The sequence below is a fragment of the Plectropomus leopardus genome, chromosome 12 (genome assembly GCF_008729295.1).
Source record: "Plectropomus leopardus isolate mb chromosome 12, YSFRI_Pleo_2.0, whole genome shotgun sequence".
Taxonomy (NCBI): domain Eukaryota; kingdom Metazoa; phylum Chordata; class Actinopteri; order Perciformes; family Serranidae; genus Plectropomus; species Plectropomus leopardus.
This window is the reverse complement of record NC_056474.1, coordinates 5,889,185-5,907,004: the sequence shown is the minus strand read 5'-3', so window position 1 is coordinate 5,907,004 and position 17,820 is coordinate 5,889,185.

Below are 17,820 nucleotides of genomic sequence, written 5' to 3'. Positions count from 1 at the left end.
AGTGCTGCTGTGAATGTTAAAGATGAGCTATCAGGATTTGATCAGAAGTAATCAAAATGCTGGCCTACTTTTAGGTCGCTTCCTTCTTTACCACCAAACTGTGGAGCAGACATGGTTTTCTGAGGGATTTGTATTCTATACAAACGCCAGACTTTCTTAAGCAAAGCAAACACATAGAGAGCTTCTGGTATATCAGCAGAGATAGAAATAAATCACAAAATATATTTTCAGACATCTGGACAGCAGAGCAAAAGTATAACAACAACTGTCTGATAAAGGGATGCTGCCATCCACTTCAGAACCCAGTGAGAATACAAGTGTGCTGTGATGATCTATATCAATGTGTGACTGTAAATTAAACTCTACAGAATGATTTCAATCCAATTTAAATTGCTTACGGACCTTGTTTAAAAGTCTGAAAATAAAAAAAACTCTATAAACAATCTCAAGTAATTCAATAAATCATAATTCCACACCAAGAAAACATAGATATATGGTTTTAAAATGAGTAGGAATTCATGCACAATCAAGAGCATCAACTGCATATAACAAGAATCAAAGGCTACAGTCATGTGTGTGACTCTGTGAGGCATTGCTTTGAGCTAAATGCTAATTCATGCTCACAAAGACAATACTAACAGGATGATGTTACCCAGGCGATGTTTCCTACATTCACAATCTCAGTTTAGTGTGTCAACATGCTAAAATTCACTATTTAGCGCAAAACACAAGACTAAGGTTGAGGGGAAATGTTATAAGGTGTGTTGTCATAAACCAAAGTATTGGGCACATTTTAACCTGATGATACTTAAGATAGGAGTTAAGGATGTTTCAGGTAAGAGATTGCCAAAGTTAATTAAGCCTGAGGGAAAAAAATAATGAACGTCTGTACTAAATTTCATCACAATCCATCTATTATTTTTTGAGGCATTTAAATCATTTAACCACAAATATCAACCTCACAGTGGCACCATGTCATGACATGACATCACCAAAGCCAGAGGAAATACTGTCATGTGCATAATGACAGTGGAATATTAGCCCTGAGCCATGCCATTAGTATGGCTAAAAACATGAGTCCATAGACTATCACCATTTATGAAATAATTATTTATGAGCCAACTACAAAAAAAGTGCAAGCAATCCAATAGTTTTAACTGCTTGAACATTTAAGAATACAGTGAAAAAGCTTATGTCAAGAACACAAACTACTGTAATTCATTCTGTATCATATGTTACAGTGAGATCTCACTTAAAAAAGCACACCTGAATTATTTGAGCTTTATAAGAACAATGAAACTGCAGCACAGAGCTTTAAGTGGCAGCTTGTTTTCAGGGAAACAAACTCTTAGCGGAGAATAACAGTACTCTGCTATGATTTAAGGCAGACACCATTGAATATTTCATTGCAGCTTCAAAATGAACTTGTGTTGTGAATGGCTTTGATGTAAACTTGCCGTTTCAGCCAGTGGTGGCTTGTTTGACAGGCAGCAGTCACACAGAGACGAAAACAGCCCAAAGTTGAGCAGGAGAAATGTGCCCCCCTTCTACATGCTGGCAGAGTGGTAATGATTAGCTCTCTAGCAGGATTCTCCTAAGGCAAGTGATTACGACACGCTCTGCAAACTATGACACCTCTTACCTGGAGCCCAAACAAAGACAGCATCCCTAAAATATTTCTAGAGCGCTGCTAAGAAGAGTTTGAGCTGAAATGCTGTTTTTTTCCCTCTCCCTGCAATAGTTTGTGTTTATTATTCAGGTTGAGAACTTGGGGGGAAATTGGTTTTGCTAATGAAAATTACTTCCTGCAAAAACAAATGAACTGTAAATGCCAGCCACAAAGAGTTGCATACCTGCTTTTTTTCATGTGCTGGGTGCTTGAGTTGGATGAGAGCTGTTGAGTATGAATCATTTTTCTCAGTGTTTCACTCTGTTTTGCCCCTTACCCGGGTTGTGAGCAGCGCTAAGCCTCCATGAGAGGAATAACCTGAAATGGAGGAACACTTCAATGTCGCCCTTTCCTCCTCTCCTCCACGAGTGATTATACAATTGATTTTTTTTCCACCAGTGGTTCCCGCTATAGGAGCTGTAATAACAATTTATCTTGGATCCTTGTTCCATTACAGCAGAGCTGCAGTGAAACCAGAGGAAAAGTGCTGTGTTTTATGATTTATGGAGGCTATTTGACCTGTGCTTATTAGAGGGATCTACCGAACGTGATGCAGACTTCGGAAATAGACTATGAGCTTTGCTCTGTGATGGGGGTGTGAACATGGCTTTCAGAGAAGATGAAATGGGTGTCCCAGCTGATTGAAAAACAAACAAGACCCAGTCTGAACAGTGATGTTTGAATATACAGCTTACATATTTCAGCTCTGCTGCCCCATTTCAACACTCTACTTTTTACTAGGGGCTGGTGATATGGCCATACAATAATATCATAATATTTCAGGGTAAATTTGTGATAACGACATTCTTGCTGATATGACAAGAATACTGAGAATATTTTATTATTAATTTCATAAATATAATATTGCAACAAAATAAGTATTAGAGTTCTATTTGTCAAAATAAATGTAGTTTGCCTTAAAATATTTAGTAAATTACAAAAAATAAAACTGACCAAAAATGACACATCTAAACAGCTGCCAAATACAAAAAACATTGTCTTCAGATTCTAAATATTAGTACGTATATATAAATGACTGAGTTATTTTTTCCACCTGGACCTGTATGCACTGCTTTTTCTCCTCCACTCTTTTCAATGTAGCATGTGTCAGTCAGCCCTGACAATCAGACCCCCCACACACACACTTACCCTCAGTCATTTTTATAGGCTGTTATGTTACGATGACCATTGCACATTCAAATATATGTAGCTTTTGTCGTGCTGCAGAGTCACACCAGTTTATATTAGGACAGGCTTATGACAAAATTACCTGCTGACACCAATTCCTGCGTAAACAGAGAGAGAGAGACAAAGAGAGACAGACAGAGAGACAGAGAGAGAGAGAGAGAGAGAGTGAGAGACGATGTGCTGCTCGGAGCCGCTGACAGTTAACTCTCAGCGTTAAGTTGCAAAAAGAGTCCGTGGCTGTTCGTAAAGCATTCAGGATACCCAAGCCGAATGACACCACTGATTCCACACTGCTGTAATTTCTCCTGGCTGGGAGCAATTATGCTTTCAGCCACGCTTGTTGTTGCATAGCTGTATGATGCCATTATGTCAGCATGTCAAAATATTGCCATTATCACAATATGAATTTTGCTTATCATATTAAAAATTGTAACCATATTATTGTGGACGAAATGATATGGGACACCTCTACTTGTTACTTTCTGATTTCAATCTTTAGAGGTCAATAAGAAGAAAGCCCAAGCCTTAATCCCTATGACTGTCATTCCATAAAGGATTTAATAATACAAGTTTTACATCATCACCAGTGCATCCCACATTACAACCCCTGTTGTCTGGTATAATTTGGCATGGATGGAGATATGTGGACTGAGATGCTTATCATCATGTGTCCTTACGCTGGTCCTAGTTTTTGTTAAGAATGATGCCTGAAGGAAACTGCCATGGCCGTAAGGGACCCCTGGTTATTCCTCATTGATTGGCATTTATGGAGCAGTTTAAGCATGGTGGCTACCTCACTGCCTCCCTCCACCAAATCCAGGTCTCTCTCCTGTGGCTAGTGATAATATTTAACTGCTGACCTTATCTGCTTTCCTCCACATCTCCTCTCCGCCAGCGAATGGGGAGCATGTTAATGTCTGACACAGCTCTACATGTAGCATGCTAATCCATCTGTGGCCTTGGCTGATTAAAGATGAATATCAGTGGGATGGTAAACACAGGCATGCCCCAGGCAGCTTCACCGATGACTACATCTGCACAGGACCATGTAAACGGTTACACTCCAATCAGCATATAATATTGCAGATCTTGGGGCCAGATGAATAAATCAAAGGCCCCCATTAATAGCAAGCAAACAAGCTGCTAACTTTTATTGTCAAGTATGTGAACTACCACATTCTCTTGTCTCCATGAATTGTTTGGCACAAAGAAAATATAATTCCACCCCCCACCACCCCCAAAAATCCAACTATTTTTAAATAATGTGTATAACTGAAGTATCACACATTGCTTTTTAAAATGTCATTTTACAAAAAACTAATTATTGATAGGGAATAAATTAAAAAAGCAAAAAAAGGCAACACAGACAGAATCACAAATGCTAGGGCTGAATGTACTGTGGTAAACAGCTCAAGTTGATGTCTGAGTAATGAGATGTCTATTGGGACAGCTCAATATAGGAGCATTGCAAAGTGTCTTTTAAATGAAATAAGCCATTAAATATATATCAGTTATTTGACAGTAAATTTCAAAAGAAAACAAGCCATAAATCATTTTCTTATTCACTTTAATCCCATAGGAACATGTACTATGAATATAAAATCTGAGCATACCATTACAGCAAGTTATGTAGCTAAAGGCACTATCCTTATCCCTAAATTTTATGATTGTGTATGTAAATAATATTATAAAAATGATTTGTACATGTTGTACATAATTGCGACAGAAGGTTACCAGGCCCAATTAAAAGTTTAAAGGGTTTTTATTACAGTAACAGCAGCCCAAGGCAGTATAAACTCTATTTTTACTACAGTGCATTATTATTTAATGTTACTTTAGACACAAATCTCCTTGATGTCAAACACTCAAATATTAGGGCCATACGCAACAAAAGAAAATCTTGGTCGACTGAAATTCTACCCCCTCTTCAACCAATCGACTGGTCAAGGAGGGATAAATATCTGCTTGTTATCTCTAGATTACCTAATTCGCCACAGTGCACTGAGTTCACTCCACCTGGTAGCATTCTGTGTAGACCAAAGCATCTTCTTTCCTGTCACAGGTCTCAACTTTAACACTCACCCATTGCAAGTATACTCTGTGCTCAGGGAAGTGGCATGCCTCAAGTGAAAATAAATGTGATTTCCAATGTAATATTGGAAAAGTTTTTCACTACTAAGGGTTGAACAGGACTGATGAGAAAAATCTGACATACTGGACACTATAGAGGTTAATTATGACGGTGTCATATACAACATAACATTATTAATTTTATGTAATGCAGCCTTTAAAAACAGGAGAAGACAATACTATTATATTGCAATGTCAAAAATCTAAGACAATAGCTAGTCTCATATCAGTATAATGAAATAATATTGATATACTACCCATATTAAAATGCTCTTTGATTATTACTCTGGCACTTTGCTAAAAAATTAATTGATACAGTATTTCCGATATAAGGAGACAAATGCTTATGGGCTGATAAAATGTGAACGGGTCAGACTACAGTAAGTCTTGCTTTCATGATAATTGGATGTTTTTATAAAAGGAAGCGGTGCTATATCTCTGTCTAGTGTAACACCATTTGTTCCCAGAGCACCCATAGGTTCCTTTACATGCTGTTACAAATGTCTTAAGCTGACAAAGATAGAAAATGTGCCGCCTCCAGCTGATCAATAGTGGACCACCTGAGAGTTGGGCCCTTTCTCCGTAGGCAGAGTTGTCACCATTAGCTGGACGAGGAGCAAAAAGTTGGAAAAGAAATGATAATGCTGGGAGACAAGCTGCACAGAATACCTTTGAAAACAGAAGAGGGTGAAAACTGTGAACGATTCTCTGAAAGTGATGGTTTACTTTACTTTATAAATATCATCAGAAGCAATCATTATCTCTGTAGTGCCAGAAGGGAGAGCACAGTGCTCTGCTGGCATCATATCAGGTGTAGTTCTCTTCTCAGACAAGCAATGGGTTGGCGAGACAGGAGAACTACACTCAGCTAGACTACTGATGAATCTGGGGATTTGTTTGCCATCATTCATATGACTAGTTTTGGCTCATGTCATCATCTTTCCCAACAAAACATAATACTTTAGGATGCCCATGGGTCAGCAATTAAACCTGAGAAGCAGACCTCTGGAATTATGCAGCAATACCTTAAATACTGCATGTTATTGATATGGCAGTGTTTTTATGATGTTCAAGTGTGCATTACTAGATACACAATGGCAACAATTCAGGCTAAATAAATAAGCATGTAAATAGTGTTCCTCTCAGACATTTGCGCTCGAAATAAAATCATTTTTCTCCACTAAGTTTGCAAATACTCTGTCAAGGGTAGATTACTCATCTAACATTCAAGGGCAAAATATTTTGACTGACATCTCAAAGCAGGCACAGATGCTGCAGTTTGGGAATTCTTCCAAGGGAACATGTAAAAAGTTCTTCACCAGCAATTACCATTGCTGATTTTAAAGAAAGCAAATACTAAGAAAACAGAACTGCCTTCCAGTGATAAAATTCTTACTGTGTAACTAGGGTATTTTAGTTTTAATGTTTATTGTATTTAAACAAAATCCTCATAAAAGTTTCTGGTGCATAATCCAAAGCTTATTTGCATCTTTCCCCCATTTTGTTTCACTACCAATACGATTTATGACCTATCACAAGTAAATAATTAAAACTGGTGGGCATAGCATAACCCTATAGGATCTTTAGATCATGTGGAAGTGTCCTGTGTTTCCATGTTGGGTAACACTGAGGAGACTGTTTTATGAAAATTTGTAAGGGGCACACAGTGGGGCTGGGCGATTTATCATTAATAATTTTATTTTCAATTACGATTTTGGCTTCCCCAGATTTTCACAACAAGATAATGCTGCATGACGAGTCTACCAATATTGCTACATTTTGTCTTTAATTTTGTAAATAAACTCAAAATACTGTCATGTATAGTTAAATTATTGTAGTTGAGGTAGGTTTTATATATTATGTGAATGTGAACAAACTATAATCATGTTCAAAATGTGATACACGCTTTCATTGTTTTCAGGTTCAATTGTATTTAAAGTTAAAAAACTTGCAGTGTTAAATGGAGACACCAGAGTTAATATTCAGCGACTGCATCATGTTATCATAGCCAATGAGTAATAGTGTTAAGTAATTGTGATTTCAATATCAATAAAAATGAAAATGTTATTTCATAACCTGAGCAAAGCTGTCTCATTTATCAGGTTTTTAACATTGCTTTATCAGTCAAAAGATGATCAGAAATTGTAATTTTTCACTTCTGTCAATAGGCATGCATCAACAAGGTGAGAGGGATGTATTGTATTAAGTGTTATTTATGTGTCATAGACACTGCACATTAATCAACATTAAAATAGAAATGTGCCACTGTTAGCTAATATTCATTCATTGTCATCTGCAGTCTCTTTCCAGACTGTGAAAATGGCTCTACCTGCATAGACGAAGTCTCACATATTAATTGCAGCAAAATGAGCAGATAGGGATGCAGAGTTTGACTCAAAGGCAAGGCAAGTAAGCAACATTAGGAAGCTTCAGTTTGTAATTAAACTTGTAGTTTAACTTACTTTAGTTATGCTTCTTTACACCCCAAGGGATTTTTTTTTCTCTGCATTTATTCCATCCTTACCCAGAGTCAACTCTACTTTACTCTTCCACTTTTGGCAGTGATAGCTCCCACTACATTAGAGTTTTTCAACGGGAGTGAATTTTTTGTTTTTGGATGGCAGTGCTGGTACTGTATCTGTGTGGGTGGGCACAAAGTTCATTATATCACTTCAATTCCGATGGCCACACAGACTGTTTACCAGCTGGGATACTGTTTTTGTTCACCGTCATGTTGTCCCATCTGTGATTTGAGCACTCTGTACATTACCCAGAGTTGTGAATAAAATCATGGAGTAACATAGGGAGTGCAGAGGTTAGAGGGATACTCGCCTCTGTGTGTTTTGAGAGTCTGGTCTTCTGCCATGACAACAACAGGACCCGTGAAAAAGACACAAATAATGGCAGCTAGACCCCCCTCCTTTGTATACAGCCACTTCCCCACTGCACAAAAACCCACTAAAGTCTGTTTTTGTTTTTAATTTATTGGGAAAGGTTACAATTGGCCATCACTCCCGGGTCACATGACTCAGCATTAGTCACAGGTATTCATCTTCTCCAGCTCCAATGGGCTTCCATTGCCATTCTTTCATTAATTTCTGTTTTCTTTGATGAATTTCTTTTTTTGTTCATTAATTTATCTGTTCAGTCATGAATTTATCCGTTTAGTCTGCTCACCATTTTATTGCCTTATCACTTTATGTCTGTAGGTATTTTTCCTTTTTGTTGCTATGCCTAACTGCACTGCTTAGACTACTATTACTTATTTCTTATTTTTTTTTATTTTCATTTGGGTATTAGTCGAGCATTTGGATAATTTTTTTATCTTAAGTTGTCCGTATTTTTATTTTATGTTTGTACTGTATTTCATAGTGTAGGAAGCCAGGAAAACTAGAAGCACATTCATGTGCCTCTCATGGGCATCCTTAAATAAACAAACTATAAACAACAAACAATGGAAACACAACACCCACATTAATTCCCCCCCCTTTACCAGCGCAATGCAATGACGGGCCGCCAGACAATACCATTCAGTAAGAGATATGAACGTGAAGTAACCACTGAGACTTTTACACTTGCCTTCAGGCTGCTTTCTATTTTCTAACCTGTTCACAGGCCTCTTTGTGATGATGAACATGACACACCAGTAAAAAACTACACACACACAGAAAGCCATACTCATCTGCTGCAGAGCCTTGTACACGGCTGTGGTCTACTGGCAATTGGAGAGGAGTCTATCAGCTATTTTAATTGTGTATTCATGTGTTTAAAAATTCTGTGTACACACTTATTTTGGTGCAAATATGTGTGTAACAAAAAAAACTCAGCTAAGTAGTTTCCAATTTCTGGGAGGAGGCTAGTTAGTGTAGCTTGCTAGATTTATATTTCCATGCACATAAAGTGAGAGGAAGTCCAGTATCAATTCAAATAAAGAGTCTTCCTAGAATAAGATGTTTCTTGTGTGGCTTTGTGGCTGCCCATCTCTTAGTGTAAAATAACTGTGAGCCCCTAAAGTGGTACTTTTACAACTTCCCCTCTACTATGTCCTTTCCATTAATCTAAAAGCAGTCACCCTCCAGATACCAGCTGGCATCTGGAACATGCCCTTCTGTTGGTGTTGGCAACCAAACCAGCAGGCTTTTGCTGTTAATTAGCCTCTCCACCACTAGGCCAATGAGCAGCATCCATGGCACAGCATTTACGCACTCAGAGCAACAGATCACACTGGTCCATTTTCATTTTATATTTCAGGCCCTCCATTTCCATACACACACATGCACGTCAAAACCACCAGATGCCAATATCTTCAGCCTCAGTTTGGGAGAAGAGGAAGGGGAGCAGCACATTAGCATAAATCTGGATTACTATGCATGACTGTCACTTCAAAGATAATCAAACAAATTAGAAAATTCTTCAAGTGTTCACGAATGTTGGAATGAGTCACAGATAATCCACTTTGCTTTTATTTATTTATTTTGTGTTTTTTAGCCACTCAAGAGCATTTCACATGCTTATGCAACTTAGAACGGGGTGCTTATACAGGGCAGCAGCTGCAAGACGCATCGGGACAGGAAAAATGTATAATGAAGAGGGAGTAACCGAGGACAGAGTAAAAAGGCGAACACAGACAAAAGTCTAGACATGGTAATGGGTATGGTCAAAAGCCAATAATCAATACAATCCCACAGCCAAGTAATCATTATTAGCACCTCCACATAGACCTCACACACCGAGATAGTTTCTTCAGTATGCCTGAAGATCAGAGAGAGGGCAGTTTCAGACATCTTAAATACATTTGCTCCTTGATCAGTACGCACATTTGGTTAAGCTAAAGGTCAGTTTAATGGTGCAATGCAAGTCAGTGAACAAACACTGCTGAAGCAATCTTAATCTATTGAATCGATTTTTTTCTCTGCCCAACAACATTAAATTTTTATGTTATTTCCAATAACTAAATGGAGAAAAAAGCAGGTATATTCATATTCTAGAAACTATAACAAGCGAATGATTGGCATCTTCCCATAATAAATTACTTAAAGGGGATCTACAATGCTTTTTCTTATTTTCAGTCAGAGCTGGATGAAGTATCTGAAAGTCAATCAAAAGTACAGATATTTTGCAAGAAAATTACTTTGGTAGAAGTTAGAGTCACCAATAAGATTGTTACTTCAGAAAAAAAGTTTTTAAGTATCAAAAAGTCATTTTATAAAATTAAATGTACTTAAGTATTGAAAGTAAAACAACAAGAGAATGGTGTTAATAAAGAAGGTTTTAGAGAACAAAATCCAGTTGTCCTTCCCTCCCACTCCTTTAATCACGCATCTGTCCACTCATCTTTTCCTTCCCTTCCTTCCTGATTTTGTAGTAAGTAGCTGAAATGCTTGAAATGTAGTGGAGTAAAAGTGAAAGTTGACCAAAAACTGACTGAAAAAAAAAATTGACTCCCAAAAATGCTTAAGTATTTATTTATATATATATATATATAATATATATATATATATATATATATATATAGAGAGAGAGAGAGAGAGAGAGAGAGAAGAGAGAGAGAGAGAGAGAGAGAGAGAGAGAGAGAGAGAGATACATATAGATAGAGAGATAGAGAGATAGAGAGATAGATATGAAAGAAATTATGCAGCCTACACTGCCACTTGTAGCTATACGCTAACGTGCAAACACTGAGACGTGATCTTGTTGTTGATGATGTTCATTTATCCACAATCATATTCCTGCTGGAACATGTCCAGTTGTGAGTATTTCGTTTTATTGGTGCCAGTAAGTGCAGAGACACTGACAGCTCACATACAGAAGATGCCGAAACGTTGACCAATCACAGCATGATAGAAAATTAGCATGATAGGTCAGCTTTACACATTGTATATTTAAATTGTAGATTACTTTTTGTCATCCGACTAATCTTATTGTTTTAACACTACATGACAATTATTTTTTAAAAGCCAAATGTAATCAATTACAGCTTCTCAAATGTGTGTTGTACTTTTTTTATTATTGGAAATTTAATATTTTGGGATTTTGGTCATCTGTTATAAAAGAACTAAGACTTTGCCTCTCGAAATATGAGAAATAGTGGTCTGCATTTTTTTTTCTTCTGACATTTTAGATGAAACAATCAACCAGTGAATCAAAAAAAGATCTATCATGATTAAAAAAACAACCTTAGTTGAACCAAACAGAACTAATCCATCACAGAGAGTGGTAGCCTGAGGATCAGAAAGCTTGTAAAAGATGAGTTTCCGTTAACATTTCTAGCTGGGAATAACTGGGTGGGAGAAGTTATTGCTGATCCTTGAATCAATAACAGTTAACTGCTTGTCCTGCTGCCCCAATAAAGCTGCTCACTCTACTGCACAACACACTGCTGGCATCTTTGTTGGTGCACATGTAACTTAAACAGCTGAACTTTCTGTAACAACTTCCCTCTGACTGTTACTATAGTCAGCTTTTTCCTAATTAAATGTTTACTGTATATGAAAATGAGGAACAAAAACCTCCACCCCCCCAACACTGTAAATGAATGACATCATATCTAAGAGCCATGGGCCTCATCAAGCCGCCATAAAGTTTAATAAAGCACAATGAAATGTGATTTTCACATGGTGCCATTCATTTCCATAAGCCCTGCCTTTACTACCCTCCCGTGTCGCTTCGGTGTCTCAGTGGGGTTGTAGAAAGTGGGGCTCGCGCAGGAGCGGAACACTTTCACAGCTCCATTTTCATTTAGTATCATTAGAAATTCAATTCCCAGCAAATGACTTTTTAGAATTTCACAGCAGTCCCTTAAGATGTTCTTGCATGACCCACTTTTGTCTCAAGCAGCACGGGCTCCTCTCCATCGCCACAGTTCACAATGTACATGTATATTCCTAAATTCCATCTCCCAGTCCCAGTGTTCTTGTTTTAAAGTATGGGTTTTTCAGATCTTGTTGGGCCTGCTGGGGTCACTGCAGGGGAAACTTCATTTGTTTTACGACTCCCTGGATGATTCTGGATTACTCTGGCAGTTGGCTATTTTCACCCTGTATGATGTCTGTGTCAAATATGCCTCCATAGCTGGTCATAGAAAGAGAATAATAACAATGACAAGCCTTTAAAATGCAAAGAATTCTCTAACAATTGTGCCTACAAATTTATATGTGCACACTGGAAAAACAATTTAGGAGCACATTGTGCGAGTAACAGAAATGCCCTACCAGAAATGCCTTTGTGGGGACACTAACTTCAGCAACAGTAACTTTCTCACTTAAATAATTCTGCTTAAGATTTTTCTCTGTCCTCTTCTTTAAGTTTGCCTTCAACAAAGTAAACTATTATCTCAATGAAATGTACTGAAACACATGTATATATGAAACACAAAAAAGGTAATTTATCATTTTGCCCAGTAAAAATGACTGGTCTTTTTTAATGTAGTTTTTAATGTTTACATGTTTTTCTATTGTTTGTGTCAGACGTCCATCGAGTTGTTAGTTGACAGTTAAATTTCCCTTCAGGGATTAATAAAGTATCTTCATTCATTCATTTATTTATATGCTTGGCTGGTGGATTTTTTCATTCACCAGCCACCTCACTCAGAATGAGAAAAAAAACTGTTTTGCAGAAGCAATACAATACACAAGCAGAAGTATAAATACAGTGGCATGGTGTGACCCTAATTTTTTTTTTTTGCGCTCCTATTTATTTATTTTTTTTAAATTTAGGAGCACATTAACTCCTTGGGGAGGAAAAAAGTTAGCATAGAGCTCTGAATCACACTGCAATATAGTACCTTTTTCCCTGGTGTGAAGGTTATACCTTTTCCTGCGTGATTTTATATTTCCCTGAAAAATCCCTAATCCTGCTTGTATTGAGGTTGATTCATTGAGATCACAGGGTGATTTTCACCAGCGTGTCAACATAAATTCCTCTCTGGTTCTGTTGATTGCCGACTTCAGGTGCAAACACACCGTACATCAACAGCTAAGCATGCTGAGATTATGTTCTGTGATCAGCCCCATCTGTTAAAAGGCCGATGACAATAAGAGCGGATCCGTCTCAGCTCCTCTTCGGAGTTAAGTAGGAAGTGGGTACAGCTGACACTTGTAACTTTAAGCGTGAAATGAACATACTCACTTTTCTGTCTGTGCAAACAAGGCTTAATAAAGGTGATGGGCTATGAATGTGGTGCTCCACCTTTTTTAATTTCCTGCTTCAATGAGCATCCTATGGAAGCAAGGGACCACCTATCCCCTAAAAAGTGACATCACATGTCTAGTAATGCGACACATATGAAATGAGTAAAAACAGTGATTTCACACAAGGGAGTTTGAGACACTGACCACGAGTAAATTAAATCATGTCATAAAAGCAGATATGGGCCATCACCTGAAAAGAAAGTTGACTAGTAGGACCCCAGAGGAAAGATCACACTCCAGGACATTAAGTGAGTGATGATTCCCACAGAAATCGCTCTATTCAGGTCAATGACACTGTTACCCTTTGAAAGTTTCGGCCTAATGGAGCTAATGAATGCTCTACCACTGAGTTTATGAAGCGTACATCCTTGAAGTGAAGTCCACTGCCCCCAAGTTGATCTTAAACATCATCAGTTGAGAGCCTGCTGGCTCTGACAGGTGGTCCTGTGTTGGAGAGCAGGTGACCCCTCCCTCTCCTCTCTCGATGCTGTCAGTCACAGTGACAAAGGTGACATTAGGAGCAGATCCTGCCATGATGGAAAGGGCATCTGCACAGCATGTAAATCTTTTAATAGCCTCCACCTAGATCAGACAGTCAGATAGAGCCACGCAAATTTACCCACTTTTGTCACACGGTATAAAGTGTCCCTTGCTGGTCTGAGAACACACACTACGCAGCAGTAATTTATAAGTACAAGGTGTCCTCCTGAGAAATGAGGACAAACAGTTTGTACTTGATGTGGAGATGTGATAAAGTACCACAGGTGGCAGATTGCAATATCCTCAAATAATTTCTTGTGACTTGAAAAATAATTCCAGCTTCTCACAACAGACCCTTTTTCTTGGTGTTCTGGCCAACATTTCTGTTGGTAATAATAAAATTGTACTCAATGAAGGTTAATTGCTGAAACACGGGAAAACGGCATTATTACTAGGGCTTCAATTAATGATCCATTAAATTTTTGATAAATCTGGCGAATTATTTTCTCAACTAATCACTGTCTATCAAATGCTAGAAAATAGTAATCATTGGTTATCACAAATTTCCCAGATCCCATGGTGCCAGCTCATATTTAAACGGCTTGTTTCGTGCGACTAAAAGTGCAAAACATCATTTAATTGCAAACATGCTGCAATCTCCACAGCTGAAAAATAAAGAGCCAAAAATTGCAGTTCCTCATATGGCTACTTGAGGCTGGCCCCAAAAGCGTGTCAATCCTCATAGAGCCCCATGATAAAATGTACAACTTTGCAGCAGAAATAAACACGTTTACACCATTTTCATAAAACTCTCCTGTTTACATTTTATCAAGGCTATAAATTTCACATAATTAAGGGCGTAGCTGCCAGTACTACTACTACGTCCATAGATTTTATGCAGTCTTTGTTTACAATAATGTAAGACAAGTAAAAGCAGTAAATCCTCACATTCAAGACTAAAAAAAAGCAAATGGCTTGTGTTTCAGCTTAAAACAGAAAATAGTTGTAGGGTTTCTTTTGTTTTGTTTTTTGATTGACTAAACAAAACTTCAAGTCTGACAAGACACATGAACAGTCAAATGATCAGGTCGCTTGTGAACACGCAAAGGGTTTAGCCAGTCCATCTAAACCAGTGATGTCAAGCATACAGCCCAAAGAGTCCAATCTGGCCCACTGACTTTGCACACTTAATATTGACGCATGAAGGCTTAGACGTGCCAGGTTTCAAGAACAATTTTAACAATGAGTGGCCTTGTTCTGCCTCCTCAATGGCTTTCACTTTAGTTGGTTCTGGTGATTCCAGCTTTACTACGCAGAGGTGGAAATGTATCAAAAATGCACACACGATGATAGTGAATGGCAGACTGACTGAATGGGGAAAAACTGAGAAATATTGTTGAAACTGCACTTATTTGTCTTGAGACATCTCACACTGTTTATCATCTGTCCTGTGAATGGAAGGGGCTTTTTCAAAATGTACTTATTTACACTGAAAGGCAGGGACACTTTTGAAAGTGTTGTTATTTTTAAGTTATTATGAAATTGTTTTAATGGTGCGGCCCATTTGAGATCAAGTTGAGCTGTATGTAGACCTTGAACTAAAATGAAACTAAACCACTTTATTTAAAGGTAAAAGTGCAAGTTAGAGTACCAACAATCTAAGCAATGTCACCTGTGATGGATGTTTACAACAGACAGGGTAATAATTTTCCCATTTGCCTTTTCTTATCTTCTGAATAAGTCTGGGTGTTTGTTATAACCTGGGGAGTTTGTATCTAATCATCTGATTTGTATGTCTTTTTTGCTCTGTCTAATGTCTCCTCTGCAATGTGGGTGCGCTCCTAGATCTCAAATACAGTTAGAAATGATGGCAAAAACTCCAAAACACCTAATATGAAATAAACCAGAATTATCTCTTAAAATATTAGGAGTGTGTTGCACTTTTTCTTTTGCTATGTGGACACCTTACGGTGCAGAGTACCCACATAGAAACAGAGATAGTGCACTCTAGTAAAGATGGATTGTGAACATGCTGAATCTTTCACAACCTCACTCTGAAAATAACTGCGTGCTTTGAGGAAATGTGAAATGGCTGATGTGTTGGAGAGCTCAAGTAGAGATACTGTGCAAGTCTGCACTGCAGAACAAAATGGTCTCCCCAGAGTAACACTATAGAGACAACAGCAATCACTTCCTCCTCTTGTTCTTCCTGTCGTCATACCTCAGATCTGCCACTGTTGAAAACATGCTGTGGGCTGTAATGGATGTCTTTTCATCATTGTCTCTGTGCTAATTGAAACAGTATCTGTGGGTAGATAGGTCCATTTGGTCAGGCTTAGCTTTTAACTTCAGTTAATGCACAGAGCTATTTGTCTGAGCATATGCTGGAGTTGAAATATAGTCACTGACTCAAGGGAGAAGTTAGGTTACTTCAGTCATGGACATTGAAGATTCTCCCTGAAAACAACTCCTAATAGCTTCTTCTCTTTGAGGATTTTTCGCATTTATTCTAACTTCATTGCCAGGAGTGATAAAAACACAGAAAATGTAATGTTTAGGAAAAGTTCTGGTGAGTTTTCACCAGATCTAGAGGTCAGAAATAACAGATTTTTTTGAATTGTTTAACCCCGAAACGACAAACACGTCTGATTAAATATTTTCTTGCCTTACGGTAATGTAAAATTTGTCTCAAACATTTTTCATCAAGTATTTGATTAATACAGCAAGACCTATTCCAGCAGCTCAGATTAGTGAAATGTGATAATGGGAAGCAATGAGTGTAGCCCTAGAGAGCGTTTTTTCCCCTATCATGTAGAAAAACACCACAATTAATAAATAATAGATGGGGTCATGTATAAAAGATTATTTGTGCATTATTCACTACTAATAATAATTAGAATATTCCAAAGGTCCGATGTTTTTCGAGTGCAAATAACAAATCCAGTTGATAAATTTCTATGAATATTTCATAAGAGCTGAGCTGTGTCAATTATTCATGTTTATTGTAATACTGTCTTGACACCAAAGCCCGGACAGAGTGTGTGGAGTTCTTCCAAATTTTATGAAGCTAAACCAAAGACTAAATTGTCTATTTATTGACAGATCGATGTCAAATTCAGTTTTAACGTAGCAAAGACAGATCTGTCATAACCATATGAGGAGACACTAAATTTACTGAACACATTTTCAGGCCTTGAATTTAAACAGGTAGGACAATGGTTTATTTCCTTAAGGGACCCTTTTTCTATCACTGAGTAAACAACAACAAACCCTGACTAAGTGGCATATTTTATGGATATTTCATATTATATTGAATGCATAACAATAACAGTGCAGAAGAGCTGATAAACTGTACAACACTATAACTGCAGCAACATTGTGTACAGTGAGTGTTCAGGACGAATTTGGTGCAGATTATTTCCTCCTATGTATATTCAACAGTCATACATACCTAGTAAGCTTTATTTTCCATTCAGTGTTTTCCTCTACCTGACGCTTTGCCATTGTTCTATTAGCTCATAGGTTGTTTTAACGGTGTACTTTTTTAAATACAGAATGTGACAGTTTAGCAGAGAATAGGGCTCTATGAATATAGCTTGCGTTGAGATCTTTACTGTGCCCTTCCTGACAGATTTTTTTAAGTTTATATCTTGTACAATAATCAAAATTTTTCATGTAGTTTTCTTCAAAAAATTAAGAAGGTCTTGTGACTCTAAGTGAGGATTTGGGGACACCTAGTGTGGGCTGTGACCACCAGGCTGGGAACCAGTGCTGTAAGACTATAGTCCCAAAGATGCACTATTTACTACTGTTTGAGAAACATTTGCTAAAAACTACAGTGCGTAGTAGTTTTAGGAAATTACTGAGCCTTTATCTAAAATGAAACTATAAATGCGCAACCTGTTTTTCTAGGACTTCATCCTCAGTAGAAACAAATGGGCTTTGAGCTAAGTGCCACAGACAGGGAACGGAAATATTAAAATATTAAGAGACAAACTAAGATATTGTTTGTTTTCATCTTCTATTGGATTTGTTGACAATAAAAAAAAGAGAGTAATGTCAGCTTTATCCTTTAAGGACCTGCACACATCACCTCCAAACCTGAAATAATCAGGACATCTTTTGGGAATTTATGTACAACAAAACACTGAAAGTGCAAATACT